This window comes from Esox lucius, chromosome 12 (assembly GCF_011004845.1).
Source record: "Esox lucius isolate fEsoLuc1 chromosome 12, fEsoLuc1.pri, whole genome shotgun sequence".
Taxonomy (NCBI): domain Eukaryota; kingdom Metazoa; phylum Chordata; class Actinopteri; order Esociformes; family Esocidae; genus Esox; species Esox lucius.
This window is the reverse complement of record NC_047580.1, coordinates 15,384,037-15,403,613: the sequence shown is the minus strand read 5'-3', so window position 1 is coordinate 15,403,613 and position 19,577 is coordinate 15,384,037. Positions and strand designations below refer to the sequence as shown.

Sequence of the window (19,577 nt, the reverse complement as noted above, 5' to 3'; positions counted from 1 at the left end):
AGTGTCATGCTGGATGATGTTGCAGGTAGCATAACATTCACCACGGCGTCTCCAGACTCTTTCTGTCTGTCATATGTGCTCAGTGTGAACCTGCTTTCATCAGTGAAGAGAACAGGGCGCCAATGGCGGACCTGCCAATTCTGGTGTTCTCTGGAGAATGCCAATCCAGCTGCATGGTGCTGGGCTGTGAGAATAGGTCCCACTAGAGGACGTCGGGCCCTCATGCCACCCTCATGAAGTCTGTTTCTGACAGCCCGCTGGAGGTCATTTTGTAGGGCTCTGGCAGTGCTCCTCCTGCTCCTCCTCGCACAAAGCAGCACATACCGGTCCTTAGCTGGGTTGATGTACTTCCATGGCCCTATTCAGCTCTCCTCTTGCAACGGCCCATCTCCTGGTATCTCCACCATGCTCTTCAGACTGTACTGGGAGAGACAGCATACCTTTTTGTAATGGTACATATGGATGTGCCTTCCTGGAGGAGCTGGACTGCCTGTGACACCTGAACAGGCTGCAAGTACTGCCTCATGCTACCAGTAGTGACAAGAACACTAGCAAATTGCAAAACTAGAGAAGAATCAGTCAGGAAGGATAAGGAGAGAGCAATTGTCTTTGGCCACCACCTGCAAAACTATTCCCTTTTGGGGGTTGTCTTGCTGTTGCCTCTCCAGTGCACCTGTTGTCACTTTAATTTGCACCAATACAGGTGACGTAGATTCACATTGGCTTATGGTTCCTAACTGGACAGGTTGGCATCCCTCCAGTTTAATTGACTTGGAGTTATACTGTGATGATTACGTGTTCCCTTCATTGTTTTGAGCAGTGTAGTTTTGTGTTTGCTTTCCCGCATTGTGGAGTATTGTTGTTTGCTTTCAAACGCTATCAAGACTGTGAATACTTTCTGGATAAATGTACCTTTGTTTAAACATGTTTGTCCGCTTTGACAAGTCTCTGCTTGTGTCAATAAGAAATAGTGTGTTTATTAGTCAAGCACGGAAGCCATTGCAGAAAATAATGAATCGTTGAACATTCTGCAATACCACAGTCCTGGAAGGGCTTGAATAAGGCAAAAAAACTGCTCATAAAATGGCTTTGAATATTGTTTTGTTGTCCAACCAAATGAATTATTGGCAGAGCACCAGAAATATGCTTATCTGTTGTCTTACTATGTCATTATTATATTTTTCATATTGACCCAGACCTTTGACATAACTTTTGAGTCTTGATTGCAATTACTTCCTTCTTGCATGGCACACAAACTGGAATATTCTTCAAGTACTGTATTTATACTGTATTTGTCTATTTTATATTGTTTGATGCCTGTATTAGCAAATACAAATAAATACCATGGTAAACCGTGGAAACTAAAGGCCAAAGTTCAGTAAAAGTCGACATAGAATCAACGAATACACCACCTCTAATGCTTGTATTGGTCATGGACCTCACTAGAAATTCATGGATGGGGGGTAAGCCTCGTTTTAGGGGGTATCGGCATACTCCCCAAAACATATTTTCATCATGTATTTTTTGAGGCATAATGGGTGTCTATCAAAAATCTATCAAATATCAAACATTTTAATAAAGAAATTAGAGTCCACTCTGTCTTCATCCATCCAGACCAACTAATGTCACAAAAACGGCTGTATTATATAGCCAATATATTTTGTCAACTATAGTTTATTGTAAATTAACTTCTTCATACAGTATATTCTGTTTCTTAGCGAGATTTCTCTGAATCATTCAGAATCATTTCAAAAACAGATTTAGTCATTAGCCTATTCATCTCGGAAATAAAGTCATTCAAAAATGTATCATAATTAAAAAAAGAAACATTTAATAACCGGATCTCCCTTCCTCTGAACAGAATACGTTGCAATACGTTCACTTCAAACCCAAACAAACATGAATCTGTAAAACACGCACAGTTTTGCAAATGTGTTCCTGATGATTATTAGTATGATACAAATGTTAGCTAGCATGTAATTAATAGGAAATTAGTATTTTCAGTAGTTGGTTAGTTAGTTGCTAGTACATGTAGAAATGTAACTAGCAACAGTAGGTAGCCAAAGCTTTACATCTAGAAAGACTAAGTTTAACTTTTGTGTTTTCTTACAAAAATAACGATGTATATAGGTTGTTTAAATTATTTTGTTTGCCTGAACAAGTATGCTGCTAGTCCAGTAGCTAGAGTGGCTAGCACATGCTGTTTTGCCTTTGTTACAGTACACGCTGTGGCTAGCACGTTTTGTGCTGTGTTGCTGCTGTACTGGATTTAAGGCGATTGTGATTTCTAATTCTCTGAACTGCTTTACTTTTTATGTTTGAGGACAATTCTGCGTTCACTTGAATCACTACACTCAAGTAATACATTTTATTTTTAACAATTTCACTGTTCCACATTTGGCTGATAATGTTCCCCCCCACACAGCATAGCTACTGTATATTTCTAAGGTTAACAATGCGGTTTTGTTCACGTTTTCTTGCAGCTACCTTGACCAGAGCATAACTGGTTATCTTCACCCAAGAGACCTACTGTTGGACAATCGTTTTGGCTTTAAAGGTAAATGCATTGTTAGTCACAATGTCTAGTTACTGGGCCAAAAGGAAAATAATATTGAAAGGAGTTGAGAGGGACAAACAGGGCAGCTGCAAACAATGCTCTACTTGCTGTTATTCCTGAATTTGACCAAGGAAATCCTCATGTTAATGAACATCAACATGAAATGGCTTTCTGTTTATGGTGCATAACTGACTCTTTCATTCATTATTCCCTGATCTAGAATCTTGGCAATAGGTGATGAGATATTTGGTGTGCTTCCAAACAGGTTCCAGCGTTGAAACGACGGACGATGACAAGAAGGGAAAGCGAAAGAGAATCTCAAATTCCAAGTACAGACCCCAGGCCTCTTTTGATGAAGTGGAGTCTAGTCTTCCAGATACACCAGCAGTGCTGTCTATTCGACAACCTCTTTTGAGATTTGAAAAGATTGTTCCCGGTAACGAGGTTTCAGTGCTGCCCCATGCTCCAGAAGTTGCATCGATTCCAGATGCTTAATTTGTGATCCTGCCACTCAACTATACCCTTTGTTAGATTTTCACATTTCTGTTCCCTCTTTCTTAGAACCAGGTTTCTCTCCAGTAATCCAGACTCCACTTCACAGAGCCAAGAGTTTGAGTACATGTAAGTGATGTTATTTGTGATGATTTTTGTCTTGGAAACTATTGCTTCTATTTAAGATGAGGAATCCTTTTATCCATAATCTGTTTTTTATTAGGGCACTTTACTTTCTGGATGAAAGGTGTCGAGGTGTGTTTTACATTCCATTAGCTTTGCACAGTTCAATTATTGTTTAATTACTGAATTTGCAATCTCTGCAGTGAAATTAAAGCTGTTATGTTTGTTCCCCCAGCTCGTCTAGTACTAAGCTTTTCACCCCCAGCAGCAAATTTGCCCTGGCAGCATATGGGTGAAAATGCTGGAGGTATGTAATACCTTGCGCTAAACTAAGTGTTACATTTAAGTCCAATTCATTAAATGTATGCAGTAATTCCAAACAAATTTTTACTTCAATGATTATCAATAGGAGAAAGTCATCGCTTTGTAGGTTCTGTAGGTTCAGAATTACCATATGCCTTTCATTTTGTAGCTTCGGATGACAGCGGCTCACTTCAAGAGCAGGGGGAAGCAAGTTGGGACAATGTTGAAGACGTTTGCTTGCACTGGGCAATCAGGTACAAATTGCAAACAATCCCTGTGGTTGTTAGTTAAATTCCCACTGGGGCCACCTGTACATGTAGTAGACCTAGATATACACTCACCTAAAGGATTATTAGGAACACCATACTAATACTGTGTTTGACCCCCTTTCGCCTTCAGAACTGCCTTAATTCTACGTGGCATTGATTCAACAAGGTGCTGAAAGCATTCTTTAGAAATGTTGACCCATATTGATAGGATAGCATCTTGCAGTTGATGGAGATTTGTGGGATGCACATCCAGGGCACGAAGCTCCTGTTCCACCACATCCCAAAGATGCTCTATTGGGTTGAGATCTGGTGACTGTGGGGCCATTTCAGTACAGTGAATTCATCGTCATGTTCAAGAAACCAATTTGAAATGATTCAAGCTTTGTGACATGGTGCATTATCCTGCTGGAAGTAGCCATCAGAGGATGGGTACATGGTGGTCATAAAGGGATGGACATGGTCAGAAACAATGCTCAGGTAGGCTGTGGCATTTAAACAATGCCCAATTGACACTAAGGGGCCTAAAGTGTGCCAAGAAAACATCCCCCACACCATTACACCACCACCACCAGCCTGCACAGTGGTAAGAAGGCATGATGGATCCATGTTCTCATTCTGTTTATGCCAAATTCTGACTCAACAGAAATCGAGACTCATCAGACCAGGCAAAATTCTTACAGTCTTCAACTGTCCAATTTTGGTGAGCTGGTGCCTCTTTTTTCCTATTTGTAGTGGAGATGAGTGGTACCCGGTGGGGTCTTCTGCTGTTGTAGCCCATCCGCCTCAAGGTTGTGCGTGTTGTGGCTTCACAAATGCTTTGCTGCATACCTCGGTTGTAACGAGTGGTTATTTCAGTCAAAGTTGCTCTTCTATCAGCTTGAATCATTCGGCCCATTCTACTCTGACCTCTAGCATCAACAAGCCATTTTCGCCCACAGGACTGCCGCATACTGGATGTTTTTCCCTTTTCACACCATTCTTTATAAACCCTAGAAATGATTGTGCGTGAAAATCCCAGTAACTGAGCAGATTGTGAAATACTCAGACCGGCCCATCAGGCACCAGCAACCATGCCACGCTCAAAATTGCTTAAATCACCTTTCTTTCCCATTTTGACATTCAGTTTGGAGTTCAGGAGATTGTCTTGACCAGGACCACACCCCTAAATGCATTGAAGCAACTGCCATGTGATTGATTGATTATATAATTGCATTAATGAGAAATTGAACAGGTGTTCCTAATAATCCTTTAGGTGAGTGTAAATGTCATAGTTTAGTATATGAGGGACCAGGACTGACTACTTTATTCTTTTATTCTGGGAACCCCTGTAGGTGTGTTACGCGTTACCTGAAAGGAGCATCTGATCGTGAAGGCGGAAAAAGGGGCCGCACCGCTGAGAGGGACCCACAGCCGACCCCTTAAACCTAGGCTGACTACTGACACCCCAGCATCACTGACAACTGGAACACTTAATTTATCCTGCAGTCAGTAACTTCAAGAAGCCAGAATTGCCAGACTACACTCACCAAATCCACCCTGTTCACTGTGGAAATAAATTTTTTTTGTATTTTAACTTTAGTATTGGCTTATTTCAGTGCTTAACGATTCTATTATAGTTTGTAAATCCTATTTCATACCTGTTACTTGAAATTGCTCATTAACTAGTACTAAAACTCTACTTTCGTTCCATCAGTGTGCTTAACTGTTCTTCTAATAATAATAGCTTAGAAAAACTATTTCATACCTCTGATACTTGATATTGCATATTACCTGGCACCAAATATTCTACTTACTCTCATTCAGTCAGTGCTTAACTGTTATTCTATTGCTAAATATAGCTTGTAAATCCTTGTGCCACAGGTCAGCATTGCAGTTATAATGGTCTGTATTTTTATATATATATATATGTCAAGTTTTCTTTATCACAGATACAAGAGACACAGATCTTATTGCAGCACAGTGTAAATCTTGTGCTCCAGGTCAGCAATGCCATTATAATGGTCTATTCTACTCCAGAACTTTACTCTAAACTATTACCACTTATCCTATTGTTAGAAATGGCTTGAAAATGTGATGTTATACCTGGATTTATTTGGTATCCTGCACATTCTTTGGCACCAAACATCCTCATTACTTAGTTAGAATGTTTACTGGTAATTATTTTCATCCCAGAGCTGACCTCTTTATGTTATTAACAATTATTGTTAAATGTTGTTATAATTTGCTTGTAAGGCTGTTTTTTTTAACCAAAATGTAATTGGAAATCTGCATGTTCTGTAGTGTGTATTTATATATATTTTTTCTGATTGTTATTAATATTTCAGTGATCTGACGCATCTTGTTTCAATGACAGTTACTGTACTTTAAAATGTGGAATTAAAACGCCAAATGGAAATTTGTCTGGTTTGCTCAATCATTATTCTTGATAAACTGCATGCTATAAATATTAAATATGTATGTATATATAAAAGCGGCAGATCGCTCGAAAATAGCGTTTGCTGCGGAAGGTCCGTCTTCGGTATAACGGCGGCTGAACGGCGGTTGGCCCGCGGGCCAGCCGCAGAACGAAGGCGGCAGGAAGGCGACTGCCGCTTTTAAAAAGCGGCTGCCGCTGGCGGTGAGTTGGCAAACGTGTTTGCGATTACGACATTTTGACGCTTCTACTGTCTCTGGAGGACCGCCTCCGGTCCGCCGACTCATTGCTATCTGGGTTGTCTAAACAATTTCCATATTACATTTTTACGATCAAAATTTTTTTTTACCTCCATACATTTCTATAAAAAATTGTGGTGGGCTAGCTGAAAGGTTATATTGATTAGCAAAACGTACTGTTGCTTTCCAGTGCTATTACATTTTGAACTTGAGAGGATGTACTCCGGCCACTATTAACTTTAGCTACTATTTACAGAAGACAGCTGGCTTCAGATGAGCGAGTTACGTTCAAAGCATCAAACGCAACCGACATGCTGCCAAAGGAACACGATTCTATACAATTTCTATACAAATTTAGATGTGATGGAAAGGTTGACGGAAAAAATACATCTCGGAGAAAATATATTGACCGATATATTTATTTTGGGGGGGCTAATTAATTAAGGCCTATTGCGACTTCCCTGGTATTGGTCTATGGGATTGACATGCCCATGGCAGGCATTCTGCATTGTTTTCACTAACTACTGTAGAAATGCACAATGAAATAGGCTCTTTAGGCAGGTCCACATATCCTGATTTATAGTGGTTTTCTTCCCTGAATAGACCATGACAACTGTTAGAAAACACATGATGTGCATGCAATTGTCACAGGGGCATAACAACAAACCCAGGGTCAGTTTCTGTGGTGTCAGTAACATAACGGGTCATAAGCCTCATGGCTAGATTTGTTTTTGGTACACAGATATCTCAACATAGAGTTTAAAACACTTATATTAAGTATGTTGTATACATAGATGAGGTGGAAGATGTCAGATAAAGCTGCACAGTCTTGTGTTCTAGTGACTCCACAGAGGAGGTTACGCGGTAGTCAGTGCAATCACGGTTGTTAACTAGGGAATTCATTTTCACCTCCAGCACAATTGTAAGTTTCCCACTAGGGTTTTGAAAAGACCTAGATCAGGGTCTGCTAAGTGGAGATAACCGTAAGTCTTCTAACTTTCAAATGCTTGCTTCTTCTGTCCTTTTTTCCTCAATACTGTGCCTCACCTTTAAATACTTTGGAGTCTGAAGTGAGGTCCCTTCAATCATCTATCCTAATGTCCTTTCAGAGGGAAGTCAGGAATGAAAGGAACAAACACTGAATAAGTAAATGCCCATGTTCATGATACCCTCTCTAAAATGAGTGGGAGACAGGGAGGTTACTAAGTTAGCCTGCTCAGAGAAAAGCATATTGTTCTGACATGTTGCCTTTGTTGCCTGTTATTGAGATCTGCTGTATGCATTGTTATGCATGTATTTTTTCGTCTATTTAAATCGATAAATGTAGACATTTCTTCACAGATCGCTTGCGTCTAACATTTTTGATCTATGTTTAATTCTCAACTTTTGGAAGCACTTGCTCAGACAACTGTTCCCTTCCACTCTGCCTCCCTCTACATACCTGTCTCCATAGCATCTTCTTCCTATCTCATTATACTACTAAAATACCAAAAACACTTCTTTATGAATGTATTATTACCCTGTTACAGCAGGCACTCTGTGACAATATTGAACCAGTCATCCTGGATCTCTGACATCTAATCACGTGTTAAGGAGTCTCCTCTCTTTTCATGGGTGCTAGGGCCCGGGGAACAGATAACAATTACACTCTGAAAGGGCGGAGGGATACCTTAAACTGTCGTTATTCTCCAGTATGATGCAGAATTTGTATGCTATGATTGTCACAAGCAACCAATCTTGGGCAACAGAGCCTCCTTTTGCTTAATAGTGGAGGACAGTTGCCTGTGCAACCCAAGACAAACAATCCTCCCCACCATTTGATGGGGCAGAGCACCAGTCTGTTGCCCAGATCAACGTTCCTCAATCAACCCCAACCTTGTCCAACAGGAGGAATGTGCCAGAGGCATTATTGACCCTGAACCAGACATCCTAACAGACAAATGGTAAATGCACAGAAAATACACAGATAATGAACCTGTCTATCCCCCACGTCAGTCTTCAGTCATAGCCATGCATTTCCTGTGTACTTACAACTTCACCTCATCAAAACTGCAGGGCATGTTTCTTGAACTTGTCTGGGAGGCCTTTGATTCACTCCTGTCATCTAACAGTGGACCAGTTAGCCAGGCTAAACAGACTGGAAAATAGCTGAGAGTGCCAGGCAAAAGAGACAAACTACTGTACTTTCTCTAAAGCAGGTATGCCTGTTTCTGTGCAACTTTTCAAAGTCAATCGCAGATCACACAGGGAACACATTTCCTTCATGACAACCCCTATGCAGCGTAAGAATTGCTACTGATTCTTGAAGAAAACTTGACATCACCACAAGAGAACCCATACCAGTTGGCATCCAGATTCACACAAACAAGTCAAGACAAGAGCATTTTTCTCCGAAGACACACGCAATGAAGAGCCTGCATTCAAATAAGGACAACACAAGCGTGACCCAAGTTAAGTGAGCATGATCACAAGAGCTTGTTTACTAGTTGGTGAAATTGTGTTTATATGGGACCATGTTTTTGACATCGTAAAAAGGCATGACATTCTTTGTGGAAAGTGGCTTATTTGAAGCAGGCTTTCTGACGGTTCCACAGTTCTGGGACCTAGCAGCAGCACCAACTGTCTCGTGAGAAACAATATTTTGTTTGCATTGTTTAAATACACATATTTTAATCCTTAACATTTTCTAGTTGTACAAATGGAATAAGATATTATATTAAAATAAACACTTCAGTCTCTGCTGTTGGTTTGTTTCTTTTCACCTGTTCTGCTTAATGTTTGGTTGTTCCCTGTTTACATTGTTGGAGTATGTGGGCAACTGTTCTGGAGGACGAGTACTAGTTCTTTTTCGATAGTTCAGTCTTTCTTTCTTCTTTAGGTCAATCCAGTTTGAGCATGTGTCCTTGTTTCTCACCAGTTGCTTTTCCCTTCTTTTTTCCTGTGTCGCTTGCGTGATTAAACAAAACAAAAATCTTGAAGGGTGCCACACTGCTGCCCACGCTGTCCTACCTCAACTCTCTGGAAATGACGGTGTTGAAGACTTTGTTTGAATGCACTGCCACCTGGGAGGAGTGATGACTCTTTGGCTCCTAGGGACTGTTGCTCCTTTCCTGACAGGGCCAGCCCAAGTCGCATATTATGGCTTGTAATCCCAAGAAGCCAGCAACTCCAAGAAATTAAAGGCAGAAGATCTAGCCCATTACGATATCCCCCAGAGGGTCAAGGCTTACAAGTTCATTCCTCAAATGGAAATTCTAAAGCAAAGAACCAGTAAGGGCACAGATAAATGCTCTTATCCTCTTGGTTTGAAGTCCTATTCATCCCTCTGAGAGCTCCCTACGCAGCTCAAGCGAATAGTGGGTCAAGCCAATGCCAAGACCCTTAAAGGAACCGTATGTAAGAAATCTATTTCAATTAATCATAAAATGGCCCTGATGTGTCACTAGACATTAAGAAATCATGTTCATTTCAAATACTTATATCACTGACAACAGTAGTCTGGCCAGGATATTGTCATTTAAAAGTGAGAGTTGCAGCCCTCAACTGATGTTGACGTTGTCATGTTGTGTTTTGGCCTGATGCGCCACCCTCCACCTATCTACCAATCACAAAGTCAGTAGTGTTTCAGGATCCGGGTTGCTCTAACTCTAGTCGGATAAATAATGTCTAACGTTACGAAATCTAAAAGACCTTGTTATAATTCCGAAATACGTCATGACAAAGTCTGAAATAAAACAAGAATTTGTATAGGAGATGCCTTTGAAAGATGGAGACGGCTGAAAACCGAGAAGGATTTGAAGACAGACGCCAACGTTGCTAATTTTCTCCTGGACAGGTAAGATTCATCTATGTTTGACTAACTTGTACTTGATGTCAATGGACATTTCATATATTCATGACAGTCGAACAAAGTTATGCATGTTTGTGCAAAGTAACGTTACGTTAGCTCATATGGACGTATGCTAACATTAGCAATGCATTATCAGAGCCCGTTTCTCTGTCCTTATGCTGAGATGCTGAGGAAAACAACATTAGCAGGCCCATTATGGCAATTTGAAACGTAATTGAGACAGAAGCCTAACTCAAAATAAACATTCTCTAACTTTTGGGCTATGCACTATGTTAGTGTTGGTTTGGAAGCACTAGGCGCAATTCCAAGGTAAAATAACTTTTTCTAATGTCCATAACACTAATGAAAAGCACAGTGTAGCCTATGACGTTAAAAAAGTTGGCCCACTTGGAACGTTTTGTAGCCTACTTGTTTTTCATGCAAGTTCTACAGCCAAAAATAGTAGAATGTCATGTAATCTTTCACATCACATATTTTAGCGTTATGGACATGTGCTGCAGGGTAAGTAAAAAAATACAGCTGGCAGCTTTCACTACTAGCGTCAGCTAAATGAATAGCTTTATCTTTGATATCGGTTACACATAGTGACATAGGCTTGTGCTTGTACTTACGTTAATGACAGATACCTAACGTTACAAGTTAGACTAACAGCTACTGTTCTAACAATGTACTGTCACATACGAGCATACATCTTTATGATTATATTTGACTAATGACAATTAGTAAATTTTTGCAATACATAATTACTTCGCAAAATATCTCTTTCTGTTAATTAAGCATAAACATAATTAACAGAAAAAAAACTTACTGTGTACGATCCGTCATCACTTGCCATTGGAAGCTCGTAGAAGCAGCCTACGTTTCTGCCCAATCCTGCAGCTTGTCTGGCAACCTCGAGTCAGGGGGGAGGGGGAGGGGGTACACCGCTCTACAGTATTTTAAAAGTGATTGCAGTACCCGTTTTGGCCACAATCCTACATACGGTTCCTTTAACTATCTAGCCCAAGTAATGGAAACATAACTTGACACCAGCAAACTAATGTAACCAGGCAGAGAGAAGATGCCTTCACTGGCTCCTCCCCACACTTTGGCAAAAGTAGCTCCCCAGCCACTGTTTCCACTGACAAAAGGGCTGCAACTTGAGCAGGAAATGGTTCCTGTCTCCTGTGTACAGGGCAATGTATGTTTACATCCCACAGTCAACAAACCGTCAGTCACTTCAAAAGGTCATTGTGACATCAGAACTGGAATCATTTCCCAGTTACACCTAGACATTGTCTCTTTTAATAATAATTGTAAGCATTTTTTTCTTATTACATTGTAAAATGCTTTGTCAACAAAAATTTTACTTTCATGCCAATAAAGCCCATTTAATTGAATTGATGGCTGGGAATGGCCTGCCCTCTCTGCAAGGCCCTCAGTGCAAGTTCTACACCTAAAGTTTGGGGGCACAGACAACAGGTGAGGACGAAAGCTCCTCACCAATACTAGCCCACTCTCCCTGGAAATGTCAGTGTTACAGGCGATCACCCCTCCAACTACAATTCCTCAGAGGCACAAAGTATAGGTGCAAAGACTCCTGATGACTGCTCGAGGAAAGGGTTCAGTACAGAAACCCCAAATGGGAATTTTGAACCCCTGCAACCTGGTCATCGCAGACTACGCAAAAAGATTCTCTGAGGCCACACTCCTCTGGAACATATCACCCAAAGGTATCGCCAAGTCACTCTTTCTACTATTCTCTCACACGGGCCTACCTGATACCATCCAGACAGACCAGGCCATGCCTTTCAATCAAGACTTATGAAGAACCTCTGCAAGCTTAACAAAATCAACCAATTACACAAGATTGTCCACCATCTGCTGACATGCATGGTGGCCAGAAATGGAAAAGATTGGAGCATGTTACTACCCTATCTTTCAAACTCCTTTACAGGGAACGATGTAGAGGCATCCTCAACTTAGCCAAGGAGAATTGAGAGGTGAACCCTTCCCCTTCTCATCAATAATTACCCACATTACCGTATTTAGAGAACATTTGTCTGCAGTATGGTCCAGTGGTATGGCCCATTGCGAGGGAACTTATGGCTAAGGTACAAAAGGCATTGGAACAAGCCAATAACAAGCCTATCCCCCATACCAGGGAAAACAAAACTTAACTACTATCACATATGCAACAACCAGGAAAGAAAGTGCACCTAGGATTAGGTTGTTTAATGACTTCCGAGGTCTGAATGCCACCTCTGTTTGAGGCATTCCAACATTGTGACCATAGCAAAACAAACATCTCCTCCGAAGATGGTTTGTGCACTAAGGCCGTTTATGGGAATGTTAGAAAAGGTAAACTTTAAACCCCACCACAGACATTTTTCACCTTAAATATACACAGATCAGCCATTACATTATGACCACCTGCCTAATATTGTGTAGGTCCCCCTTTTGCCACCAAAACTGCCCTAACCCATCAAGGCAGACTCCACTAGACCTCTGAAGGTGTGCTGTGGTATCCTGCACCAAGACGTTAGCAGCAGATCCTTTAAGGCTTGTAAGTTGTGAGGTGGGGCCTCCATGGATCGGAATTGTTTGTCCAGCACATGCCACAGATTCTCATACCATTCCTGAACCATTTTTGCTTAGTGGCAGGGAGCATTATCCTGCTGAAAGAGGCCAATGCCATCAGGGAATATTGCTGCCATGAAAGGGTGCACACGGTCTGCAACAATGCTTAGGTAGGTAGCTCGTGTCAAAGTAACATCCACATGAATGGCAGGACCCAAGTTTGCCCAGCAGAACATTCCCCAAAGCATCACACTGCCTCCACTGGCTTGCCTTCTTCCCATAGTGCATCCTGGTACAATGTGTTCTCCAGGTAAGCGACGCACCCGGCCATCCACGTGATGTAAAAGGAAACGTGATTCATCAGACCAAGCCACCTTTTTCCATTTCTCTGTGGTCCAGTTGTGATTCACATGCCCATTTATAGGCGCTTTCGGCATTGGACAGGGGTCAGCATGGGCACCCTGACTGGTCTGCGGCTACTTAGGCTCATATGCAACAAACTGCAATGCATTGTGTGTTCTGACACCTTTCTATCAGTACCAGCATGAACTTTTTCAGCAATTTGAGCTACAGTAGCTCGTCTGTTGGATCGGACCACATGGGCCAGCCTTCGCTCCCCACATGCATCAAGTGAGCATTGGCCGCCCATGGACCACTTTATATAGGTACTGACCACTGCGGACCTGGAACACCCCACAAGGGCTGTAGTTTTGGAGATGCTCTGACCCAGTTGTCTAGCCATCACAATTTGGCCTTTGTCAAAGTTGCTCAGATCTTTACGCTTGCCCATTTTACCTGCTTCTAACACATTAACATTGAGGACAGATTGTTCACTTGCTGCCTAATAAATCCCACCCTCTGACAGGTGCCATGATAACAAGATTATCAGTGTTATTCACTTCACCTGTCAGTGGTTGTAATTTTATGTCTGATCAGTATATATAGTAAGTACCACAATCCATTGGGTTGTGTCAATTTTGACAGAAAATTTGTTATTCACGTAAATAATAGTTTTTTACCAGTGATTTGTTATTTCTCTCAAATCACATTAGTTGGGGAAAAGCAATATAACCAGATGACGTTGCACTTGCTCTAGCTCGACATTTTCTCAGTTGCATATCAGAGCCATGGTCTGCAGAGAGCTTCCAAAGCATCAGAGGTCAGGAGAAGGGTACAAAATAATTTCCAAAATATTAGATATACCATAGAATACAGTGAATACAGTCATCATCAAGTGGAGAAAATATGGCAAAAGCGAGACAATACCAAAAACTGGACGTCCCTCCAAAATTGATGAAAAGACGAGAAGAAAAACTGGTCGAGGAGGCTTCCAAGAGGCCTACAACAACATTAAAGGAACTGCAGGAATTTCTAGCAAGTACTGGCTGTGTGCTACATGTGACAACAATCCCCCGTATTCTTTATATGAATGGACTATGGGGTAGGGTTGCAAGATGGAAGCCTTTTCTTACAAAGAAAAACATGCAAGCTCGGCTGAAGTTTGCAAAAACAAACATCAAGTGCCACAAAAGCACATGGGAAAATGTGTTATGGTCGGATGAAATCAAGGTTGAACTTTTTGGCCAGAATTCCAAAAGGTATGTTTGGCGCAAAAACAACACTGCACATCACCCAAAGAACACCATTCCCACAGTAAAGCATGATGGTGGCAGCATCATGCTTTGGGGCTGTTTTTCATCAGCCTGAACCAGGGCCTTAGTCAGGGTAGAGGGAATTATGAACAGTTCCAAATACCAGATAATTTTGGCACAAACCCTTCAGGCGTCCATTAGAAAGCTGAAGATAAAGAGTTAGTTCACCTGTCAGCACAACAATGACCCAAAGCACACATCCGAATCCACAAAAGCATGGCTTCACAAGAAGAAGATTAACGTTTTGGAATGGCCCAGCCAGAGCCCTGACCTGAATCCAATTGAACATCTGTGGGATGATCTGAAGAGGGTTGTGCACAGAAGATGTCCTCGCAATCAAACAGATTTGGAGCACTTTTGCAAAGAAGAGTGGGCAAATATTGCCACATCAAGATGTGCCATGCTCATATACTCCTACCCAAAATGACTGAGTGCTGTAATAAAATCAAAATGTGCTTCAACAAAGTATTAGTTTAAGGGTGTGCACACTTATGCAACCATTGTGAGTTTTTTATTTTTTATTTTTCCCCCTCAAAGATTTCAGTTTGTTTTTCAATTGAATAGTCCCTGTTATAGGTCACATTAAAGGTGGAAAAAGTTCAGACATGATTTCTTTTTGTGTCATTCTTCACAAGAACCTGGCATTTTAACAGGGGTGTGTAGACTTTCTATATCCACTATATATATATATATATATATATATATATATATATATATATATAGTATAGTATAGTATATTACCCTATAACTATGATGAAATGGGAGAATATTTTTAAATAGGGCAAGGGTTTTGGACTCAAATGTATTCTCAATTATTTGACTTACCCATTAAAAAATAGTATAATCTTTAATTGAAAAACGTTAACTAGCGGAATGTTTCATCTATACGTTTTCCTTGTTATGGTGTGTTGAAGAAAGCCAGTTAAACTGTGTATTCAGCTAACAGAGGAACATATCACAATGTAACACACTTGTTTGTAATAGTGCATACACATTGCCTATATACATCAGATAAATTGTGTGAGGGCTATTTACACAAATTAAAAGCCTACTAATAAGACTTACTCACACAACTGTGGCATGGGGAATGGGAATCTATTTAGATAGCTCAGCTTTTGACAAATTCCCTCTCTTCCTGCATATAGTATTAAGCTATTTATAGTATTATACAAATTCAGAGTTGGTGTGTGAGTGACTGAAACACATGTGCGTGAAAAAAAGTATACTGCACAGCTGAGCACAGCACATACTGTAAACTCTCTCTAACCCTCAGTTTTCTGTGCAATAAAGGGGTGTATACATTACATATTATGTAATAACCGTCCATATTTTTCTTACTTCCCATTGGCTGGTTGAGATGTTATTATGCTTTCGCAGTAGTCCTGGAGTTACTTTAGTTGTGCACTGTTGACACTGAAGTTAAGCAATTCGACTGGGTAAATAAATAATCTCTGAATACTCTATGTAAGACGGTTTCCATTATTACTGATTCTTAAATCAATTGGAAAAGGAGAAAAGGTTTAGTTAAAAACAAGAATGTGAGGCTCTGCATTAGACCCTAGTATAACAGACTTGCCTAATTTAGTAAAACTCTATTTTAAAAATACAGTTAAAAACATACTGTGACATTTCGGTCAGGAATGTTTGCATACACACAATGAGGTCATGATCTGAGATATAGGTAAATGCGATGCTTTGTGAATCATACACTCAGTTAGTTGTGAGTGTAGGATTCACAAAAGCATCGCACTAACCTATAAATACTGTTCTGAACAATACTAAATTCTGTATTCATAAAATAAAAGACAGTGGACACCGAATTCCATGTCAGTTGGTGCCATCACTTTCATGAGCTCAACTGATTTATAGCACTGTCAGCCTGCAACATTTCTTAATGGGCATATTCAGACGTGTCTTCCAACAAGAAATTTGACACCCACCAACTCAATCCATATTTGTAGAAATAAAATGGATTTTGACAGCTGCAACCACTGACAACCAAAAACTGTAAAATATTTCTCATACATGAAACTTCTCAGAAAAACCTTCCCAATCATGAATATTGAAGAATAGAAAGACATCATATATTGTGGAGGTCAAGAAAAACAATTACTTCAGCCAACAATGACAATTCTCACAAATGTTTCCTCACAACAAATCCACAAAATGTGACCAGCGGAATGCCCATATTTAAACTTTCTTGTCAAGTACTTCTTATAACTAACACGTGGCATGACAATACATAGAGCAGAAAAAAGGACTGGATTCACTTACCTTCTAAAGCAGAGAATGTACAATTTCAAAAAGATAGTAAATTGTGTCCTGAAAAGAAAAGTTTTTTGGCCAACGTGTTGTTTTGCCTAGTTCTAATTGGCCCGAGTTTAGAACCAAAGAGAAAGAACAGAGCCTGTCTTCTGGGGGAAAGGGACAGGGTTAGGGTGGGAACACATGTAGAGGAAAAGGCACGTTAGAGGGCTGTTCAAATGGTCTCAGGTTTCTTGTGATGTCACACATGGTCACTCCTATATCTGCTGTTTTTTTCTCACAACAACTGTGCTGAACTGCCTGTTGGAAGACACAAAGATAGAGTTAGGCTAAGCCTATGTACTTGTCATATAATCAGACTGTTATTCACATGTGACCGCCCCTCCCCCCTGCAAAAAATGACAACACTGGAAATAAATCTGGTTTATTGATCAACCTGAAGTTGCGCAAGTAGGGACCAGTGGAATGAGTTACAATGGGCTCCCACAAGGCAATGCTATGAGATTAGCTTCAGTGAATAACTATGCAGCTACACAGAAAACTTTCTAAAGCAGTTAAATTAAATAAGGTCATTAGGGCAGGACAAATGCCCAAACACCAAATGGCAAAACAGTAAAGTACTCTCTGATGGTTGTCATCCTGATTCTAATGTGTACAGGACTTTTGCAAATGTGTTTGTCAATGGAAATCTCAAAATAAAATAATAGACTAGCTGGCTAATTTAATGTCACTTCGATGCCAATATACTATTTGGAAAAAGATTACTATTTGCAGAAAAAACTTGGTTGAGAGCAAACAACATATTAAATGCACCTGGAGTTTGATAAACGGCATTGGCACTTGGATTGGAACCAGGTCTGGTGGTCCAATTAAATGAAAATAGAGCTGTTTGAGCTCTCAGTGGTGTCAAAGGAAGGATGCATATTCAGTAAAGAACCTTGTACCTATTGTAAAATAATAGATGGATCTTTGATGTTATGGAGCTGTTTTACTGTACTTCTGTTGGTCCAGGGGCCATTGTTAAACTAAGGTAGTCTGGGAAAATAGCCACATGCCAGCAACACAAAGAAAAAATTGTCTGTCACAAAATTTCTGAAATAAGGTCTCCCATCTAATAGTAAAAACATAAATTACCTGAATTCATTCAAAATGATTGCCTAAACATTAAGAACGACTTAGCCCTATCACCTATGGTCCAAACGGGAGCCAGGCACAGCTATGCCCCAACACATTTGTTATTCAAGACAGACGTGTGTACACATCAATTGAGGCTACATGTGTAGTTGGCATAGTATTAGGCAAGTTACTAAATGCCAAAAACTTTTGTTTCACTGATGTATTGTTCCATTCATCAAATTGCAGGTTCAAAACCTGGTGGAAATTTGTAAAACAGTCAGGAGAGAAATTATTGCATGCTTTTTTGCATCCTTGCCATGGCTCTCAAACCAGGGCATAGGTTTGATTTCAAATGTGAGGGGGACAAAATATTTGCACGTCATAGATCTAGGACAGGTATGTTTTACTAGATATAAAAGGTAATAGTACTATAGGTCTGCATTATTATAACATTTATAAAATACCCATGAAAGAAATGCAAGTCAGATATAAATAGGTTTGTGCATATTTTAAAAAGCATACTGTATGCTTTCATTCAATTATTTTGAAACACGACAAAAGCAAAGTACAATAACTTCATATAGACATCATGATGCCCTTTTCTCAAGTACTCTTTCTTTAAAATAATTATATAAATAAATAAATAAATATTAAGGCTGGATTATATGCAGATGTTCCCTCCTTCCAAAAGAAAAAATATCTATATTCTTCTCCATCCATCTATTTCTTTTTTTAAACTCAAATTTCCAATTCCTAATTTTCTCTTCATCCCTTTTCCTTCTTTATTTGCCACCCTTTCTTCTTTTACCAACTTCCCTTCTCTTCATTTTCTTCCATCCTAACTTTTTTCTATCCTAACTGAAAGCTTTAGTTTTCTTTGCTCACTCCAAGAGACAAACTGCTGGCAAAAAGTTTTTCTGTCCAATCCATCCAACTTGTCCTGATGGACATGACAGACTGCTACATGGTTTAAGCAGCTTTGTTTCATTATACTTCGGAGTCAGGTCTTAAGTCTTCTTAAAGCATTGAAACAAGTGCTTCTACCTCACTGAAAAGACCAAGGACCTCAGGCAGCTGGTCTCTGAGGATAGTTGCAGCTTCAGTACTTGTGCTATACTAGTGGTGCATCCATAGTGTCCAGCATCTTATAAAACTCAGCCTGGTAGTAATCCTCAGGAGATGTGAGAGTATAAGAATCAACATTTCCAGTTAAGTGCTTTAGGTGGATTCCGGATGTGAGCAAGCCTGCCAGCACCTGTAGCTGTTCTCTTCTGTACGCTCCTATTCAGGCACCCCAACTCTATGACCATAGAGGCTAAAAGGAGTCCCAGGACTGTGGTCCCTTTCTCAAAGTCCTCAAGAAGCCATCTTGCTGTTGCTTCTGTGTCTGAGCCATCGGATGAGCCCGACAGACTCATACTGTCTTATTACTGAGCCATCAGATTTACTGATCTTCTCCAAGCTGAGCCCTACACACTCTTATTGTCTTATTACTAAGCCATCAGATGTACTGATCTCCTCCAAGCTGAGCCCTACATCTTATTACTGAGCCATCTAATGTACTAATCTCCTCCAAGCTGAGCCCTACGTCTTATTACTGAGCCATCGGATGTACTGATCTCCTCCAAGCTGAGCCCTACAGACTCATACTGTCTTAATACTGAGCGGATTGCAGCATTCCTTACTGTCCACCTGGTATGACATAGAGGCTTCAGTTTAGAAACAACCAGTTTCACATC

At 40.4% G+C, this 19,577-nt stretch overlaps 1 protein-coding gene across 2 annotated transcripts in view; it reads right to left on the bottom strand.

Annotated features, from left to right (window-relative positions):
• slc38a5b (solute carrier family 38 member 5b) overlaps positions 1-17,011 on the bottom strand; it is a 34,834-nt gene extending 17,823 nt beyond the window's left edge. The window contains exon 1 of one of the 2 annotated variants that reach the window (XR_828266.4): positions 16,732-17,011. The gene's annotated coding sequence lies outside the window, so the exon portion shown is untranslated. The remainder of the gene's footprint in view (positions 1-16,731) is intronic. The other variant, XM_010875644.3, reaches the window with a different exon arrangement.
• Positions 17,012-19,577: the final 2,566 nt, after the last annotated feature.